Source organism: Staurois parvus, unplaced genomic scaffold, assembly GCF_062004578.1.
Source record: "Staurois parvus isolate SC_StPar_1 unplaced genomic scaffold, SC_StPar_1.0 ptg000056l, whole genome shotgun sequence".
Taxonomy (NCBI): Eukaryota; Metazoa; Chordata; class Amphibia; order Anura; family Ranidae; genus Staurois; species Staurois parvus.
This window is the reverse complement of record NW_028317852.1, coordinates 14700743-14721553: the sequence shown is the minus strand read 5'-3', so window position 1 is coordinate 14721553 and position 20811 is coordinate 14700743. Positions and strand designations below refer to the sequence as shown.

At 42.2% G+C, this 20811-nt stretch overlaps 1 protein-coding gene and 1 long non-coding RNA gene across 3 annotated transcripts in view; one reads left to right on the top strand and one right to left on the bottom strand.

The window, feature by feature from the left end:
* TRAF3IP3 (TRAF3 interacting protein 3) overlaps positions 1–19009 on the bottom strand; it is a 105123-nt gene extending 86114 nt beyond the window's left edge. The window contains exon 1 of one of the 2 annotated variants that reach the window (XM_089668347.1): positions 14969–19009. The gene's annotated coding sequence lies outside the window, so the exon portion shown is untranslated. Of the gene's footprint in view, positions 1–7696; positions 7771–14968 lie in introns of those variants that run through there. The other variant, XM_089668346.1, reaches the window with a different exon arrangement.
* The window catches only part of LOC149470017 (uncharacterized), a 61044-nt gene continuing 44157 nt past the window's right edge, over positions 3925–20811 (top strand). The window contains exon 1 of the long non-coding RNA XR_016311454.1: positions 3925–4107. This is a non-coding gene — a long non-coding RNA (uncharacterized LOC149470017). The remainder of the gene's footprint in view (positions 4108–20811) is intronic.

Genomic DNA, 20811 nt, shown 5'->3' with positions numbered 1-20811 from the left:
GGGGTATAAGTGCCTGGTAGGCAAGTGGTTAAAAACAGAAAAAATACGAGCGCTGGATAACCACCAAAGAGCGATTAGCATGAAAGGCGAACACCAGGAGCCTCCATAATAAATGTATAAAATAGAACATGCAGCGCTAATAAAATTCTAAAATTGAAAAAAGCGATCATAAAATGCAATAGTCAAAACAATAACAATCTAATCACTGCTTGATTATAATTATAAGAAGGATAATGGCATATAATTAGCGTCCAGAGATATGCTCTATAATGATGATATATTCATTCATCATTATAGAGCATATCTCTGGACGCTAATTATATTCCATTATCCTTCTTATAATTATAATCAAGCAGTGATTAGATTGTTATTGTTTTGACTATTGCATTTTATGATCGCTTGTTTCAATTTTAGAATTTTATTAGCGCTGCATGTTCGATCAGTGACTTATAGCGGGACTGAGGTGGACATTCTGACACTGGGGGGGACTGAATAACTGCCACTGACATCCCAATGACACGAATACACTGATCAGTGCTAATAAAAAGCAATGACACTGTACTAATGACACTGAGCATGAAGGGGTTAAAATCTGGGCGATCAAAGGGTTAACTGTGTGCTGTTTTACATCGTGTGCTGTGTGTGTTTTACTAGGGAAACATGCTGCTGTGCAGAGAAATACACAGCAGCATGTTAATGCTGGAAGGAGAGAGACGTGTTGTTTACACACACAGGTCTCTCCCCTGTCAGTGTTACTCGATGATCGCCAGGTGCCGGCGGGGAATTTCCGGCCAGGACCTGGGGATTGATCTGTAGCCGCCAATGGTGCCTCCTACCCAGAAATGCAAATCACGTATATATATGTGATTTTGCGCAGCCATGCTGCCCTGTAGTAGTACTTCTGCTATAGGGTGGAGGGGAAACAGTTAATAAAGTCCTGCAGTTCACAGTATAAGTTTCATGGGGCTGCTTTACAGAGTGTGAATGCCACTGTTGTGCAGCACACTTCCATCTTGTGTTTATTTTAACATCCCGCATCAACACTTATAGCAGGGTGCTACAGTTAGCTGTAAACAACAAGCACATACTGAAAAGATAAAATCACTCAACTTTTAAAGAGCAAAATTTCCAAGGCAGAGCGCTGCTCTACAAGACTTAGATTGGGGGAGAATATTGGCATTGAAGAACAAAGAACAGAAATTGTAATTCTTCAAAAACTCTGTATGTGAACACACTGAAAAATATATTCCCATAGGCAATAATTTTAAAAGGCTAAAAATAAAACCTATATTGCTCAACGCCAATGTTAAAAAAGCTATAAATAATAAGAAAAGAGTTTTTAAAAAATATAGAAACGAAAGAACACTGTCATCGTTTAAATGTTACTAAGAATATAACCGGGCCACAAAAATTCAAAACAAACGACAGATTGCAAAAGAAAGTAGAACAAGCCCCCCAAAAGTTATCAAATATACGAATAGTAAAATGGTCAGGTCTGAGTATGTAGGTCCTTTACAAAATATTCTAGAGTGGGTTACAGGGGACAAAGAGAAGGCAAATTTAATAAATACCTTCTTCAGCTCTGTGTATACAAAGGGGCATGGGGGAACTTTTGTCCATAATGGGCATGGTATTGATATCCACAAATGATCCACAATAGCTCAAAATTATTATGGTCCAGAAATGTTTAGACAGAATAAAAGGTGAATAAAGCACCTGGATGTCATACACCCACAGGTCCTAAAAGAATTTAGCTCTATCAATCATTTTAAAGCCATTGTTTCTAATATTTAGAGACTTTTTAACCAATTGCCTACCTGGCACGTTTACCCCCCTTCCTGCCCAGGCCAATTTTCAGCTTTCAGCTCTGTCACACTTTAAATGACAGTTGTGCTGTCATGCAACATTGTACCTATGTGACTTTTTTTATAATTTATTTCACACTAATAGGCTTTCTTTTGGTGGTATTTAATCACCACTGGTTGTTTTATTTTTGCTAGACAAATGAAAAAGTATCAAAAATGTTGAAAAAATTTTTTTTCTTAGTTTCTATTATAAAATTTAGCAAACAGGTAATTTTTCTCCTTCACGATGTGCACTGATGAGTCTGTATTGATGGGCACTGATAGGCCGCACTGATGGGCACTAATGAGGCAGCACCAGTGGGCACTGATGAGGCGGCATTGATGAGGCTGCACTGATGGGCAGCAATAAAGGGCACTAATATACGGCACTGATGGGCATTGTTGGGGCTGTGCTGATAATCAGAGCACTGCCAATCAGTGCCCTGATTATCAGTGCAGATGTCTCACTTGCCAGTTATCAGCAGTACTTTAATCATGCTGTGACAGTGTGAGGAAAGTGCTGCTGATAACTGGCAAGTGTGTTTACATTGTGATCCGCTGTGATTAGACATAGCTACCGCGCTATAGCTATCATTCGGCTATAGCGTGCTTGACAAGTGGGTAATGACTGGTATAAGGCCAATGTGGTGCCTATATTTAAAAAGGGGTCAAAGTTTTTACCAAGTAACAGCAGATCAGTTAATTTAACTCTATAGTCAGGAAGTTACTGGAGATCAGGGGCGGACTGACAACTCATAGGGCCCCCGAGCAATAGGGGATCATGGGGCCTCTGTGTCACGTACCTGATAGGAGACTGAATTGATGAGGTCGGCCTCACGTGTCACTTGCCCTGACCTTGCTGAGGTTGGAACAGAGGGAGTCTAGGGACCAGGGGGACAAGAGCACCAGTGGTTGTTGCTTGCGGCTCTTGCAGATGATGCCCTTGGTAGGCAGAGTATCCTCTGATTTGAGTACTGTAGTAGCAGACAGAGCAGGTTCTGGGAAATGTCTGATGTGCAGCAGAGCAATGTAGGTAGCCAGGATACAGGACAGGAGCAGGGTCATAGGATAGCCAGGGTCATCAACAGGCGGGCAGCGGGGCACAGAATCAGTAGGAAAAGCCAAAGTCAGGAGCAGAGCCGAAGTGAGGAACCAGGAGCAGGAGAGTAATCAGAGTCGGGTCAGGAACAAGCCGGGTCAGCAATAAGGAATCGTACAGGAGCAAGCAGGACACAGGGGGGGAGCTGAAGACCAGTCAACACTGAACCAGAGCAGAAGCCCTCTTTAAATAGCCCGTCTGGCGCCAATCTTCACCATGCGTGCATGTGCGCGATCGCGCATTCCTGCGCGCCTGCGCACAACTGGCAGCTCTTCTGCGGAATCTCTTTCGCGCATGCGCGTTCCCGATCGCAGTTCTTTTTGCCAGAAATCCCTTACACCCTGTGTCCTTGCCCAAACTCAAAAAAGCCTATGAAAAAGGTACCAGGGGCACCTCATGGGGCCCCCTACTGACCCTACTCTACTGGCAGTACCCGAGTTTCCAAATGGTCAGTCCGCCCCTGCTGGAGATTTTACAAAAGACCACATAGGTGAGTTTTTGCTAAAAAAAAAAATTATTTTACGTAACAGTATGGATTCATAAAAGACAGAAGTTGTCAGACAAATTTGATTTCTTTTTATGAGGAGGTAAGCAAAACCTTAGCCAAAGTAGTGGCTGTGGAAATAGTATACTTGGATTTTGCAAAAGCATATGAGACAGTTCCCCACACACAGCTAATGGGTAAGGTAAAGTCTACAGGTTTGGAAAAATCAGTTTGTAAATGGATAGAAAACTGGCTAAAAGATCGTATTCAGAGAGTAGTAGTTAATAATTCATACTCTTATAACAAGCTCCAGGTTAGCCAGATAGCAGTTTGAGGTTTTATTTTTTAGGAAGAGACTGAGTAGCAGCCTGGGATGAGTCAGTCTGTGAGTGAGGCAGGAGTTCACCTCAGGACAGGCTAGGGAGGGTCCGAAGTTCATAGCTTCTGGAGCCCTCCCACCCTTCCAGAAACCTGAGAGCTTTGTTGTGGATGGATGGAGTAGGGGAGGAAGCTTGGATATGCATACTTGTGGATCCTTGGCCATTTCCCTGGTAGGAGGCTGGGCATGGTGACCAAGGCAACCTTTAAGTAACGCAGCACTTGAGTGGAAAGGAGAAGTGTCGGGTGGAAGATGGAGTGAGAGGTTGGAGTGTGGAGTCTGAAAGGGGGCCTACCTACAGGTACATCTATCTATATATATATATTTTTTTTTTAATAAAAGTGCAATTCCCCTTTAAATGTAAGTACATACTGTATTTCTTGCCTTAAAGTGGTTCTATAACCTTGATTTTCCACACCTTCATTCAAAGTCAGTAAACAGTGCATGAGCTTGGTTTTTATTGTTTTATTAGGGGTTAACAACTTTGAAGGGATCTAGGGGTATAGGGAATGCCTAATGGAACTGACCAATTTGGAGGACAAGTGCCTTAGGCAAAATGGCAAGAATCCAGAAAACAGCACAAAATGGATCCTACACATTCTTCTCTTCAGGAGTCACATTTCCCTTCTGACAGATTAGCAGAGAGCCTTTACAAATGTACCTCCTCAGACTCTAGATGAAAATCTCATCCAACTTGAGAGTATCCCAGGACAAGGTATTCCGAGACACTTAAATAATGTACTCCCAGGGAGAACTAGTTGGGTATTGCACCAGACTGGCCTTCCCCTTCTTTGGCCTAGGGGATGTAGAAGTACTCACACTGTCCTGTCACTTTAAAGGTTGACGCTGTTTTCAGACCTTTCGCTGGGCTGGCTCCTTCCCTGCTAACAGACTGTCTTTCCCGGTAGACTGTGGGACAGTGGAGGTCCTTCTGTTCAGCTTCAGCCTGTAGGCAGATGCCCCCCCTCCTCTGGGGTCCCCTCCCAGACTCACATCAGCAGCACTTCCTCACTTGGCCTTCCACCCAACTCCCCTGCTGACCATGCTCTCTCATATTTAAGGGCTGACCTAGCCACTATGCCAAGTCTCCTGCCTGGGGATTGGCCAGATTCCCCTAAGTATGCAGATCAGCCCCTTCTTACCCCAGCCTACTGGCTTCTAGAATCTTCTAGAGCAAGGTGAGGTATCAGAGAACTAACCTGTAGAGCCCTACAGCCTTAATCTGAAGTAACGTCATTGACTCATACCCAGGCGTTAGCAAGCCTCTAACTATGCACAAAAAAAAATATCTTACACAAGAGGGCATTACTTATGCATCAAGACAAACATCCCTCTGTGCCAAAGGATTACCCCCACCCTATACTTACCTGAGCCTGATCCTAATCCAGCACTGTGAACAAGAGCAGTGACTCTCTCTCCGCTCTCTCCCTCCTCACTGGACAGATTGATAGTAGCCATTGACTCCCGCTGCTGTCAATCAAATTCTGCTATGAGGGAGCAGGGGGTGGGGCTGAGCCGCATTGTCTGTGTCTATAGACACACAGGATGACTTGGGAGTGAGCCTGCATAAGTGCCCCATAGAAAGTCTTTCTATGGTGGGCACTCTCTGAAGGAAGAGGAGCCAGGAGCATCAGTGGGGCATCCGAGAAGAAGAGGATTGGGGCTGCTATGTGCAATAGCAGTGCAAGAGCAGGTAACCACAACATGTTTATTATCTTTTTTTTGTATGCGTTATCCTTTTATATTTAATGCTAATGTTAAAGATTAGGTTGTATTTTATTTTAATCCTTTTGCTGCCAGGTTCGTACGTCATATGGACCTGACAGCAGGGGGGTTTTATACACTATCCAGATTCCTGCCTGTCAGATGGAAACAGTCAGTCAGCTGTGCTACCACCCCGCACCGCACGAACTAGCTCCCGCCATGTATCTGGGTCCGTTTTCCCATCTGCAGGCTCGGGAAAAGCCATGGTGGGGAGTAGAGAGGACAAACATGTGTGACGTCACTGCTGTCACTTTCTCAGCTAGCACAATGTATGAAGCAATGTATTGCAATGCAGTCTGCATTGCAATGCATTGAGTGGAGCCCATAGGAGACATACAGTGTCTTTTAATCCCTGCATGTCTCAATAAAGAGAACCTGTCATCTAAAAATCTTCACATAGGGGACTTGTGAAAAAAGTTAAGTAAAAAAAAAAATTGCATAAAAAATAAAGTTACACCCAAGCACATAACACCCCCCTTCCCAAAAAAAAATGTTGAGGCCCCCCAACCCCATATATACGCATGTATGAATGTAAACGCACACGGCAGAGAGCCTAAGCGTGAAAACTTTGAGATTCATGTTACATAACGCTGTGCACACCGGAGTGAGAGCAATAATTCTAGCACACGGCCTTCTCCATAACACTAAACTGATGACCTGTAGGGGCCTTTGAAGAGTCACCTATACAAAATATAAGGTACTGAAGTTTGTCACCATTTCATAGGTGCACAGAAATTTAAGGTTTGGCATATTGGGTGTCTATTTACTCGGCTTGTCTTTTATATTTTACCAAACATATGGATAATTTCTTGCCTTTGTTTGCCCTAAAATTCACTTTAGCATTTCTTTTTACTGAAATTTTGCATTTCCTAGACCATTGCAGTAATATTGTGTAACACTAAAATTTTGGAACTACCACTGTTTTATTCTCTAGGGCAGTGGTCTCTAAACTGCAGCCCTTTGCTTGGTTTAATCCTGCCCTTGGGGCACCATTTCATTCACCGACACCAAAGGGGCACAGTTCATCCCAATGACACCAATGAGGGGCCATAGTTCCTCCCAATAACACCAACAATGGAGCACAGTTCCTGCCAATGACACTAACGATGGGGCCCAATTCCTCCCAATGACAGGGCACAATTCCTTCCAATGACACCAGTGATGGGGCAAAATTCCTCCCAATGACACCAACAATGGGGCACAGTTCCTCCCACTGACACCAGTGATGGGGCACAGTTCCTCCCAATCACACCAGTGATGGGGCACAATTCCTCTCAATCACACCAGTGATGGGGCACAATTCCTTCCAATCACACCAGTGATGGGGCACAATTCCTCCCAATGACACTAATGATGGTGCACTATTCTTACCAATGACACCAATGATGGGACCCAATTACACCAATGATGGGGCCCAATTCCTCCCAATGATACCAAGGATGGGGCATTGTTTACTCCAAATGATGCTAGGACATTTTCTACTCCTGATGGTTGCAGTGCAGCCCCTCTAAAGTCTTCAGGACACTAAACTGGCCCTTTTTTTTTAAAGTTTGGAGACCTCCTGCTCTAGGGTGTCTGTTGTCAGAAAATATATAAATGTTTTAGGGGTTTTGTATAATCCTCAGGCCTAAAATGTTTTTTTTAAATATGTGTGCAAAAATGGCTCTGGCAGCAAAAGATTTAATCATTTGTGCAACTAATATGTACATTAGAAATCAACAGTATTATTGTTTCATTCAATAGTGCCTGTACTTTCAGAAAATAAATGATTTGGAGTGGGGGTGGGGGTCTTTTTTAAACTTCCAAGGCTGTAAACTGCAGTATGCACATAAAAATGGTGCAGAATTGGAAGGAAGGAATGGCTGTCAGTGAATGGGTTAATTCATCATATGTCTCCCGTCATAAAATTTCTCTGTGGTTTAAAGGTTAAATGTTTTAAGCCCAAATTCCCTTTAACATCAAAGTAAATAGCTTTTGAAATAGAGCATGTTGCTCAGAAAACCATGTGCATCCATTAGGACTAAGCAAGCAACACATAGTGTGTGTATGTGTGTATGAACCATAGTAATAAAACATAAACAAATGCTATGAAATACACAGACTGCAAAATTTGTATAAATACTTACTTGAAAATGTTCCAAAGCCTACTGCATGTGGGATGTGTACCGCATATGACAGTGCCCAACTATTAGTGGCAGCAACACTCAGAAAATGACAGAAGGCTATCTGTCTACAACATACAGAATGGAGTAGCATGATTCGGCACTTTCTACAGCACTGAGATGACAGATAATCTTCCTTGCAGCAGGGAGGTAAACATGTGTCATTCACAATCAGCAGTTAGTTTTGACCTCTCTAGTGGTAGTGGTGCAGTTAGTGAAGGTAGAACCAACTCAGAGACAGGTGCAGGGGTGAGTGGAACATGAATTGGTTTGTGCCTAAAGACCCCTTTCACATGAAGGGTCTGATTAGGCACGCCTGTCAGTTTTTCAGGCGGAAATTATCGGACAGTCCATTCACCTCTATTACTTGTGTCCATTTACACCCGCCTACCTCCAATCTGAAAACATAAATGGAAGGGGATCCATCTAGGCAGATCGGATATGAGGGCAATCAAGTATAAACGGGTAGCGCAGTCAGTTTACACGCAGGTGCCAATAGAGCAGAGAGGGCTCTGTCCGTGACCGCTGTGCATAAACTGAGTAGTCATGGACCTGTCATCAAAACTTGCTCTGCTCTGATCAGCAGGGGATCAGTGGACAGATCCTCTGGGGATCAAAAAAGAGTCTGCCCCATGTGAAAGGGGCCTTAGGCCTTATGCACACAGGTATACTTAAGCACACATCTGTTTAAAGGGCTGTCTTTGCCTGCATGGGATGCACAAGGATGCACACCACCATACATCTTGGTGCATGCAGTTCTATTCACGTCTTTTGGTTGCGCAGACACAGCTGCTGGTCTGAGTTTGACAGCTGTGTGGGTGTCTCCAATCAAATACTTTCTGCATTTGGGGACACGCACACACACACGGCTCTCAGATTTGGACAAACGGCTGTGTCCTTACAGCTACAGCTTCCCAATTGACAGCAATAGAACTGTCTGCACAAGGATGTATGGAACACCTGTGCATCCTGTGCAGGCAAAGAGGGACCCTTCGCAGAGATGTACCATGTGAACAAAGCCTTAGCACGGAAAACAAATAAGGAAATATTTTATGTACAGGGTGACATCATTTTGTTCAAATCTCATTACGGTAGTCACTGCTTTTGACAGGCAGTGTTATGTCACCTGCTTACTGCCTGCTTGACCCCTAAAAACCCCCAACACCATTTTGCAACCATGTGCATGCAGGGGGTCACGTTCAGTGGGTGGTACTGCCTGCTGAAGGAGATGGGGAGGATTATTTTTCACCCCAGCTGTGAAGCAAAGCATCCATCTGTCCACTGTCCGTTTTTCCCCATCCATTTTTCCCCATTGGCTTTGCAGTAGAACTAGAGGCACAACTTTTTTTTTTAATTTTAGATAGTGTAAAGGAGGGTTATAACCCCCATCCTATATTTTTTTTTCCCACTGTGCCCAATTGGGGAGATTTCCCTTAACTTCTTCTCCTAAGCCACCACAGGAAGTGATGGAATCCCTGGTAGTCACAAGAAAGAGTGTCCCCTTTGGAAAAATTCCTCTCTATTCCTGTTCTGGCGACAACCCAAAATGTGTGATTTTCTTTTACTTTTACTCCTGGTGATAATGGTCATCAAGGAAAATAGAGAGGATGAATCTCCCTGACAGGGGAACAGACAGCAATAAGGATGTAACCCCTCTGCACTCTATTCTAAACAAAAAAAGTTATATTTTAAGGGGAAGTGTTTGAGGGGGTCCAGTATAAATGCAGCTCAACTCCATGTTTTTACCACCCTCCAAGTGTAACCGAGGCCTTAAGGAAGTTTTGCAGCTTAATGCTCTTGCATGATGCTGATTCTGCCTACAGCAGCCTTTTCCAACATTTTCAACCTAGAAGAACCCTTGAAATAACGTCTCAGGGAACCCCTGCTAAAAATGACTATATCTACAACTCATGATAGTGTGATGGTCAGTGGAAAGAATGCTCCTTATACTTGTGGTCTTTGAGAAGAATTATCTCTTTAAAGATAGCTATAAAGATCAATGGTATCAGTGGGAACTCATCTGAGAGACAGAAATTGCTTATTGCTTAAGGAACCCCTAGCAACCTCTGGAGGAACCCTAGGGTTCCATGGAATCCTGGTTGAGAAACCGTGAGCTACAGGATGTTGTAACACAATTGGTTAAAGCTGCAAATGATAACAACTTCTTATTAATAATTTTGGAATGAGATGTACAGCAAGCTGATATAAGTGTGATGGTCACGTTCCTACAAACCTATGGCCATGACATGTGCCTGGACATTGGAAAGCAGTTAGACATCAGGAAAAAAGCTGCAAAACAATGGACCCAGTGCATAAACGTTTCCCAAGAACAGTTTTCTTTGTCCAGTCTAGGAGCAGCAGAGTGTTATACCATGTTAGCCTTCAACAAAAGTAGAAAATTAGATTTTTGATTTATGGTGATACCATTTATGGACTAAATAGATTGTAGTGCAACCTTTTCGAGGCATGCTGGCCTCTTGTTCAGGCAAATATGATTGCCTGGAGAAGAGGCCAGCGTGCCTCCAAAGGTTGCACTAAATCTACCATTGCCTAGTCTACAAAAAATGGTTCTCACTGTCTAGAACAACCATCATATTCTCTAACATTTTTAGTACAGTATTCCCAGGTACAATAAAGTACATGCCAAAATGTACTGGTTTAGTGAACGAAGCAAAAAAGAAGAGAGGAGAAGGTAGCATAGGTAGAAACACCCTACATATTATGCTGGCTTATCTCAGGGATCCCAGGTATGTGAGATAAGCCATAGTAATTGAAATGGTTTTAAACTTCGTGGATGGCTTTTCTCCCAGCGTAGATGGCCAGGGGTGTCTGTTATTGCCCTAGACATGGAATAGTCACTAATGACTGTAATCTTGTGTTGGTCTATGACAGCCTTTAACCAACCAGAAGTAGTAGTTTCCTGTACTCCATCTGTTAGATGTGATAACACAGTGGTGACTGAGAACAGCTGCAGTATGATTTCCACTAACTCATTTGCATGTTAGCATCACCACCAGCTTCATGAGCTGAGAAAAACATGTAAAGAGCTTCAAAATTAAAAACTATAGAAAAGTTCTTGTTTGTTCTCAAGTAAGCTTTTATTGGTATCTAAACTAATACTACATATTTCAATCTGAATATTTTATTCTGTGAAACTTTCAACATTATGGTAATAAGAATTTTCCATCAATTTTCATTTCATTTGTTTTATACAGATGCCTGAAGACTTTAATGATAAGATCATGCCCAAATAAAAAGTTTAAATGTTAAAGTATATCCAAAACCAACATTTTTATTTTTTAAAATTTTGAATAGAAATGGGGAGGGTTAAACCTCTGTCATTTTTTGCTCTCTCTGTGTTCTATTAGGTAGATTTTCCTTCACTTCCTGTCCTGTAGATCAAACAGGAAGTGAGTGGATATCATTACAATGTGAGGGCAACCCCCCCTTAACAGCTGTCATGAGAATAAGTGTCCCTTGTGATATTAGTGATCAGGACAATAAAAGTGAATCTCCCTAATGGGGTCAAAGACAGCAAAAAAACCTGACAGTGGTTCTATTGCCACACCACTCAATCCAAATCTTACTAGAAAAATGTTTTGTCTTTAGTTATACTTTAAAGCGGAACTAATCCCTGCTATCCTTTTCAGCCAAGGACGCCACATCTTAGCTTCTGTTTGTTCTTCAACTGCCATGATGTTGCACATGTGATCAGATATGACACCAGCCATTTGATGGTTTGACAGTTTGGTGGAGAGCACAGACAACTGTGACAGTTGGTAATTGTTTATTGGAAACAATTAAATCGGTTAAATTGATGGATTTAGTTCCATTTAAGCCTGGGTTCACACTATAGCAGTGCAGGAAATCACATGTGATTTGGGTAGGAATCGCTATACATTCCTGTTTAAATCACATGCGAAGCTTTGCAGTGTGATCTGAGCCCATTCATTTTGTATGGGCTCAGTTTGCACTGCACCGGTACACAAAAATGCGCTGGCATGTTTTTTGTCCGCACCAGAATCGTATCACATGAGTGTTCACACCTATGTGATCTGATTCTTGTAATCGCACTGCATTTTGCAACCTGTTTTGGGGTGTCATTAATTTACCATTGTCACCGGTGGCAGATTGCATGAATGGAGTGTGATTTCAATGTAATGCAGGAAACGCTCAGGATTCACTGCATTTCCCACACCACATATATGTGAACCGGGGCTTAATGTTACATTGAGGGCTGTACAAAAATGGAACAAGCCGTTTTCTAAGAACAGGGAGAAGGAGTGTTCTGTTAATACTTCTGGGGGGAAAATACCATACATCAAGATTATGTGAACATTTCCAAGGGCCCATTCGCAACAGCCCAACCCGCTTCAATGCATTTGTGCAATGTGTTAAGGCAGCATCATTATAATGGGCTGCCTAATGCAACACAATGTACAGTAGTGCATTACCTCACATTGTAGTGTACTGCAATGTTTTGATGCAATGGGAATGTGCATTGGGGTGCCATTCAAAATGAATGATACTACATTGTACCAACATGATACTGCAGCCCATTGGTGTGAATGGGCCTTAAGGCTAGAACTAAACCAGTGATTATTAGTAGCTCAATCACTCTACTAAAATCACTAGCAATGAATTGCTATGAATACCAACAGATGGAACAAATGGCAGCCTATGGAGTAAGGCCTCATTCACACGGGCGTGCATCCACGTGCAGGGAGTCCCATTCATGTCTATTGGAATACAGCAGTTGCACAGATACAACCGCTGCTCCCAATTTGACAGCCATACAGGTGTGAGTGCAGAACTACAGATCCAGACAGTGTGCTTGAAGTTCAGCATGAAACAATAAATCATTTGAAAACAGTCATAATATATAGTTACTGAAAAGCATTAATTCACATGTCCAAACCAGGAGGTACAATAAAGTGATTATAAACCCTTTTTTTATTTACATAACAAACAGGTTTATACTTACCTACCTTGTGCAATTGGATTGCACAGAGCAGCCCTATACCTTCTCTTCTTGGGTCCCCCTGCCTGTATTCCTCCTCACCTTGTTGTGCCCCCATAGCAAGCAACCACTTGCTATGGGGGCACACCTATGGGCTTGATCCTGAGCCATAGATACGGACAGCTTGGCTCAGTCCTCCTCCAGCTCCTTCATCTCAGAATTTGACTCACACCAGCAGGAGCCAATGGCTCACGCTGCCTCAGCAAAGCCTGCAAGACTAGGAAGAGAATGGAGAGAGCCTCTACAGATGGGCACAATGCTGGATCGAGTGAGGGCTCAGATAAGTATAGGGGGGTGAGGGGGCAATACTGCTATTTAAAATATTTTTTACCTTAATGCAGGAAAAGGTAAAAAATGTTCAAGCTTTAGAACCACTTTAAAGTTATGTAAAGTCAAAACATTTGTAGTTTTTATTGATAGTGAAAATTGACAGTTCTTAATTTTTAATCTATCTGTCCTCCATGGGACAGGAGGCTATTGCCCCCATTGGAACATTTCCCTTTAGTCTCTGTTTCTGTGACAACTCTGTAATTTTCCATAATTTTCTGTACTGGAGACAAATGTCACCAGGACTAAAGTTAGCCATACTATGTACGAATTTCAAGAACATTCACTCAGTGAGTGGCCCTGCCATCTGCCTCCTGAATTACATCTCCGATTTGAAAAATTGAAGGAGCTGGGAGGAAAATTGTCAGTCAGGTCAGCTCTCCATCCTGTACAGAGGTACGGAAGTTCAAGAGCAAGGTTAAGAGCAAGTGTGGCGCCTGCACAATGTGCATGGCAGGGGCCATTCCGCTTTTAGGGAATGGTAGTGGAAAACGCTGGACAGGTGGTTGTGGAAAAGGCTCAGCATGTCCCTTCTAATTGTAAGTCTACAGTGGGAAGATATACATTTACATGAGCATTAACTGGAGAACAGTTATGGTGCAAGTGTACATGGTGTACTTTCATCTGTAATAGTAGAGGCCTGCCTTACAGTTGATTATTCCCGACAACAACCTTAGTCCTGGCCCAGTACATTGGTGAAAACGGCACAAAGTAAAGGTTCCCCATGTGTATTGAAATTGATCCTGTTACAGGTGCCTGGGTCAGCCCAGAAGAATCCACCCTGCGGGGTAGTCTTATGGGACTCAGACTTGGCACACAATGAGTTAATGGGGAACATGGAGGAAGGTCCTCCATCACCTGCCTACACTATACCCCTCACCAACACATACATGCAATGCAGATAAAAGACAACTGAAATAAATTGCTGGTATTTTCAAAATGTTATCAGCCACCAAAGAATAAAACACTACTTGCAAACCTTTACTGCAGTAGGGAAAATTATTTATTTCAATATCTATACTGATGAGAAAATTCCAAACTGCTTATATAATTCAGGAAGGAAATAAAAAATCAGTTCAAACATGAAACAAATGCCTGCTTCATTGAGGTGCAAATAATTTCTGCTTATTAGAGGGCATGCAGTCCTGGGTTGTAGGTTACTTTATGTAAGTCGTAATAATAAAAACCTCAATGAACTACATAAGGTTATTGAGGCTATTGATTAGCATATACCATTGCTGATTGCTCTGCAATAATAAACAAACCTGAACACTGCCCAAATACATATATATTTTTTTCATTTCAGAGTATGCAAATGAAGAATATATAGCATATATTAGTCAAAGTCAAAGCAAAGTTTGCAGTCCACCATTAACGGGCATTTGAGTTTTGAACTAACAATGGAGAGTTGGATCACTCACCAGCTATCTCTCAGGAATACGGTGGCATGAATTCCCAGATCACACAGACATAATGTAGGGGTGTCTAAGGTTATTCATTTGTTTTATATTAAAGAGCTTGCAGCAGGGGGACTGAATTGCAAGAACTGGAGAGGTGAAGATCTGTAGGTCATATACAGTATAGGTCTATAGGTCAACACCAACTCGTCTAAACAATTCCATTCAGCTATAGCAAACTGACATTACAGAAGCATAAATTATTATTATACAGTATTTATAAAGCACCAATGGTTCGCTCAACGCTGTACATTACAAAGGGGGACAGAACATGTGACAGAACAATAACAATACAATGCAAAACATGAGGGGATCGAGGGCCCTGCTCTTTCGAGCTTACAATCTAGGATCCTATTCAGGAAACTAAAGGAATATAAAATGCCGCCTTTCATTGACCACGTGCCCACAAAATGCTTTATACATGCCACTTACTGCTATGTTGTCACCTGCGTAGTTCAGTTAACTGATAACATGAATGTCCCCACTCTTTAGAAGGCTCTTTTCTCTTTCAGGGCTGCATTATACGAGACACATTTACATTGATCACCTCACTCACTTGTCACTTTGCATTTTTAGTTTAAAACAGGAAATTAAGAAAGCCACAACATCAGCCTTTCCGCCTCTCCTCTCTACTCTTTCCTCCTTTCAGTATTTGTCTTGAGTGACACTGCCATGTTTAGGTTAACCCCTGGAGTGCCAGCTGTATACATTTCAACAAAGATCAAAGTTACATTTGTTCTGTTTGTCTTTGTATAACATTATTAAGTACAACATCCTGAAAAAAAGTTGGTCTGTATCACAGTGCACTTGCTGTATTAAAGTGACATTTTAAAGTGATACAAAGGTAAGAGAAAGGCTCGGTACACATTATACAAATTTCAGCCAGTTTCTGAGCAACTTTGTGAAATTCGCTATGTGGGTGGCCCTTTTGGCTGCCTCCTGCCTGACATCCTTTGATTAAAAAACTGGAGTTACACAGTTAGTCTGGCTGAAAAAAAGACAAAAATCCATCCAGTTCAACCTATAAAAAAAAAAAGTTATAATCCTATACCCACAGTTGATCCAGAAGAAGGCAAGAAAACTCAGCAAAGCACGATCCAATTTGCTCCTGCAGGAAAAAAATTCCTTCCTGAGTAATTGGATAGAAAATTTTTGTCCATAGTGGCTGCATCCAATCAGATACAACCATTGTTCCCAATAGTCTGACAAGTGCCTGCTGTGGCTGTCAGAAAACAATAGCCACAGTGGGAGATTCCACCATCTGCGCTGCATAGTGCGGATGGGGAGATCTAATTATTTTCGTTCAGCCCTGAAAAAAATGTATGTATATACCTAGCTTAAAGCCAATATGTTTGTGTGAGGTGGTACAAAAGGAAAAACTATCTCTACAGTATTGTGAGATACAGCAAAGCTGGCAATACACAGATTGACATTTGGTAGGTTCACCAGGGATCGAATGAATATTGATCAGCGTGTGGCCAATCCCTCCTTATCAGAAGTGGATTGTTTGATTGATTTCTGTCCAAGGTCCTTGTCACACATTTATTCCAATCGGGTCTGCCTGTGCATTTTTCAAGTGGAAACGATCGGAACCTCCATTCTGCCTACATCCTAAAACAGATGGATGGGGATCCATTCCCCTTCCTTCCAGCAGATTAAATCAGATGGCAGTCAGATGTAAACGGACAGGTGGTCCGCCTACATTCGACCGCTCACTCTGCATAAGCTGAGAAGACATGGAGCTGTCATCTGATTGCTCAGTGGGGATCAGCAGACAGATCCCCTGCTGAGCAAGTGCATGTGGATTCCACCCCGTGTCAAAGGGGCCTAACAGACATGTTGGAAAACTTTTCCTAATCAGCAGCTGCAGCTGCTGATCAGTGTATTTTGACAGCTATAGGTACCGCTGTTATACAATGAATACAATGTCCTGGTAGGAGGGATTCCTTGTACAGTCCCACTGACTGAACTAAAAAAAAAAAAAAAAAGCAGTGTATGGCCAGCTTAAGGATGCATAAATATTTTCTGTTAGACAATGCTGTACCCCACAGTACTTTTGAAATGGGCTTTTTGATTTTTTTGTACCACATCACTGCAACCTTAAAATGGAATTGACATCCACTTCTTTTTTTCTAATGGGCTCCTAGGAGGTTGATGCCATAATGTTCTAGTATGCACCACATAGTAACACATTAAGGCAAACTAAAGCTGGCCATACATGGATCGAAATTTGGCCAGTTCATCAGATGTGAATTGCAGTTGGGGATATTGTGGGTGTATCAAAGCAGAGTGCAATTGATCTGTTTATTGAGATCTCTCCATCTGATAAGGAGTGTGTGAGCACTGGTGTAAACCACTTGGGGATCACTTATCATTTGGATTGATTCACAGTTTGATATTGACACCTTTGGGACTCTGCACTCTATTTCACATATATGGACCTTTTATTGATCTTTGATTTGTTTTTATTCTACTTTTTTTTAATTTTATTAATATCACAGTACATTGTTGTTGTATCTACATTAGTATGAATAGCACCTTAAAGTGACAGTGCACCTATTTAGTGAGAAGTACTAAATAAACACATGAAAGCCAACTTTTTTGGGTCTGAATCATTGAACACTAGTTCACACCAAGAATTGCACAAAAATAAGCTTGCATTCCTGTGTGATTCCTGTGCGATTTGAATGCAGTGCATCTTCAGACCATTCATTTGAAAGGGGCTGAAATCTAATTGCACTGCACCAAAAGTAGTGCATGTACTACTTAAAAAAAAAAGCAGTGCAACAGATGTACCATGTGATCCAGTGCATCCAAGTGCACGCTGGTTTTTACATTCTGGTGTGAATGGACCCTAACACTGGAAAAAAGAAAATTAGAACAAATGTATTAATGCCATTAGCAGCTTGTCATTTTTCACTTTTCATTTTATAGAATGCAGGGCTGTCTTTAATATTGATTGGACCCTGGGCAAACATTTTCTTACCCCACCCTCCCCATTTAATTTCACTCTCCACCTGCTCTGAGACATACAATAAATAGCAGCTAGACTCAAATTCAGTTTACTGCAGCAGTTTAGGCAACGATTACAATTGGTTGCTGGGGGTTACAGCATATCATTACCGCTCACTGACTGGTTGCTAGAGGTTACAGCACATATTACGGCTCACGGATTAGTTTCTAGAGGTTACAGCACATGATTTCTGCTTGCTGATTGGTTAATAGAGGTTACTGCACATCATTACTGCTCACTGATTGGTTGCCAGAGGTTACTGCACATCCTTACCACTCGCTGCTTGGTTGCTAAAGGTTACTGCACATCGTTACCGCTCACTGATTGGTTGTTAGAGGTTACTTTACATTCTTACCGCTCACTAATTGGTTGCTAGAGGTTACTGCAGATCATTACTGGTCACTGATTGGTTGCTAGAGGTTACTGCACATTATTACCACTCACTGATTGGTTGCTAGAGGTTACTGAACATCATCACCGCTCACCTATTGGTTGCTAGAGTTTATTGCAAATCGTTTCCACTCACTGATTGGCTGCTAGAGGTTACTGCACATCATTACCGCTCATTGATTGGTTGCTAGATGTTACTGCATATTATTACAGCTTACTGATTGGTTGCTAGAGATTACAGCACTTAAGTACATCTCTCTGATTGGTTGCTGAAGGTTACAGCATCATCTCCTCACTGCCTGCACACCATGGACTAAGAAGGTGATGAGACCCTCCAATAGACAGAAAACTCCTAGGGATCCTAGAACTCCTGGGATCAGTGGTAGTGCTGGGGGGGTGATCAGTGACAGTGCTGGAGGGTTGATGGGATTATTGGCAATGGTGGGGGAGATGGCATAAGTGGCAGTGCTGGGGGGATGGTATGAGTGAAAGTGCTGGTGGGGGATGGGATAGTGGCAGATGGGAGGTGACATTTCTTCACCGAACACCAATGTTAGGGGGGATTTACACTGATGACCAATGTAAGGGGGGATTTTACACTGACCACCAGTGTAAAAGGTAATTCTTCACTTACCACCAATGTAAAGAAGAATATACACTGACAACCAATGTAATGGGGGATTTTATACCAACAACCAATACCAACACCAATGTTAGGTGGGATTTACACTGATGACCAATGTAAGGGGGGATTTACACTGACCACCAGTGTAAAGGTAATTCTTCACTTACCACCAATGTACAGAAGAATATATACTGACAACCAATGTAATGGGGGTTTTATACCAACAGCCAATATATTTGTACACTGGCCACCAATGTAAGGGGGAATTTACACTAACCACCAATTTAAGGGGGCTTCTACATGGACCACCGTTGTAAGAAAGAATTCGACACGGACCACAAATGCAAGTTAGGATTTTTTACTGACAATATAAAGAGGACTTTCTACACTGGCCACCAATGTAAAGGGGATTTATACTGACCACTAATGTACAGTTGCAAGAAAAAGTATGTGAACCCCTTGGGATTACGTGGAGTTTTGCATGAATTGGGCATAAAATGTGCTCTGAATGTCATCTAAGTCACAACAATAGAAGAACACAGTCTGCTGAACATAATACTACACAAACATTAGATGTTGCCATGGTTTAATTGCACATAACATGTAAACATTCGCAGTGCAGGGAGGAAAAAGTATGTGAACCTTTGGACTTAATAACTGGTTGACCCTCCTTTGGCAGCAATAACCTCAACCAAACGTTTCCTGTAGTTGCAGATCAGATCTGCACAACGATCTGGAGTAATTTTGGACCACTCCTCTTCACAAAACTGTTTTAGTGTAGCAATATTCTTGGGATGTCTGGTGTGAATCGCTCTCTTAAGGTCATGCCACAGCATTTCAATCGGGTTGAGGTCAGGACTCTGACTGGGCCACTCCAGAAGGCGTATTCTGTGCTGTTGCAGCCATTGTTTTGTTGAATTACTTGTATGCTTTGGGTCATTGTCCTGTTGCATCACCCATCCTCTGCGGAGCTTCAGTTGGCGGACAGATGGTCGTACGTTTTCCTGCAAAATGTCTTGATAAACTCTGGAATTCATTTTCCCATCACTGACAACAATCCGTCCAGGCCCTGAGGCAGCAAAGCAACCCCAAACCATCATGCTCCCTCCGCCATGTTTTACAGTTAGGATGAGGTTTTGATGTTGGTGTGCTGTGCCTTTTTTTCTCCACACATAGTGTTGTGTGTTCTTCCCAAACAACTCAATCTTGGTTTCATCTGTCCACAGTATATTTTGCCAGTAGTGCTGTGGAACATCCAGGTGCTCTTTTGCAAACTTCAAACGTGCTGCAATATTCTTTTTGGACAGCAATGGCTTCCTCCGTGGTGTCCTCCCATGTACTCCATTCTTGTTTAATGTTTTCCTTATTGTAGATGTGTCAACAAAAATGTTAGCATGTGCCAGAGGTTTCTGTAGGTCTTTAGCTGACACTCTGGGATTCTTCTTTACCTCATGCAGCGTTCTGCGCTGTGCTCTTGCAGTCATTTTTACAGGACGGCCATGCCTAGGGAGAGTAGCAACAGTGCTAAACTTTCTCCATTTGTAGACAGTCTGTCTTACCGTGGACACATGAACATCAAGGCTTTTGGAGATACTTTTGTAACCCTTTCCAGCTTCATGCAAGTCAGCAATTCTTGATCGTAGGTCTTCTGAGAGCTCTTTTCTGCGAGGCATGGTTCACATCAGACAGTGCTTCTTGAAACCAGTAAACCCAAAACAGGTGTGTGTTTTTTAAGGGCAGGACAGCTGTCAGCAACACATCCAATATCATCACACTGATTGGAGTCAAGGTTGGCTCACTCCTGGCTTCAATTAGCTCTGGGAGAAGTCATTAAGCTAGGGCCTCACATACTTTTTCCTCCCTGCACTGTGAATGTTTACATGTTATGTGCAATTAAACCATGGCAACATCTAATGTTTGTGTAGTATTATGTTCAGCAGACTGTGTTCTTCTATTGTTGTGACTTAGATGACATTCAGAGCACATTTTATGCCCAATTCATGCAAAATTCCACGTAATCCCAAGGGGTTCACATACTTTTTCTTGCAACTGTAATAGGAGCATTCACAGTGACCACCAATGTAAACAGGGATTTACACTGACCACCAATGTAAGGGGGATATTCACAATGATCACTAGTGTGAATGAAAGGATTCTACACCATACCACAATGTAATGAGAAGATATACACTGACCACTGTAATTAAAGGCACTTAACCTATATCCACATTTGTTTGTGTTGGGAAT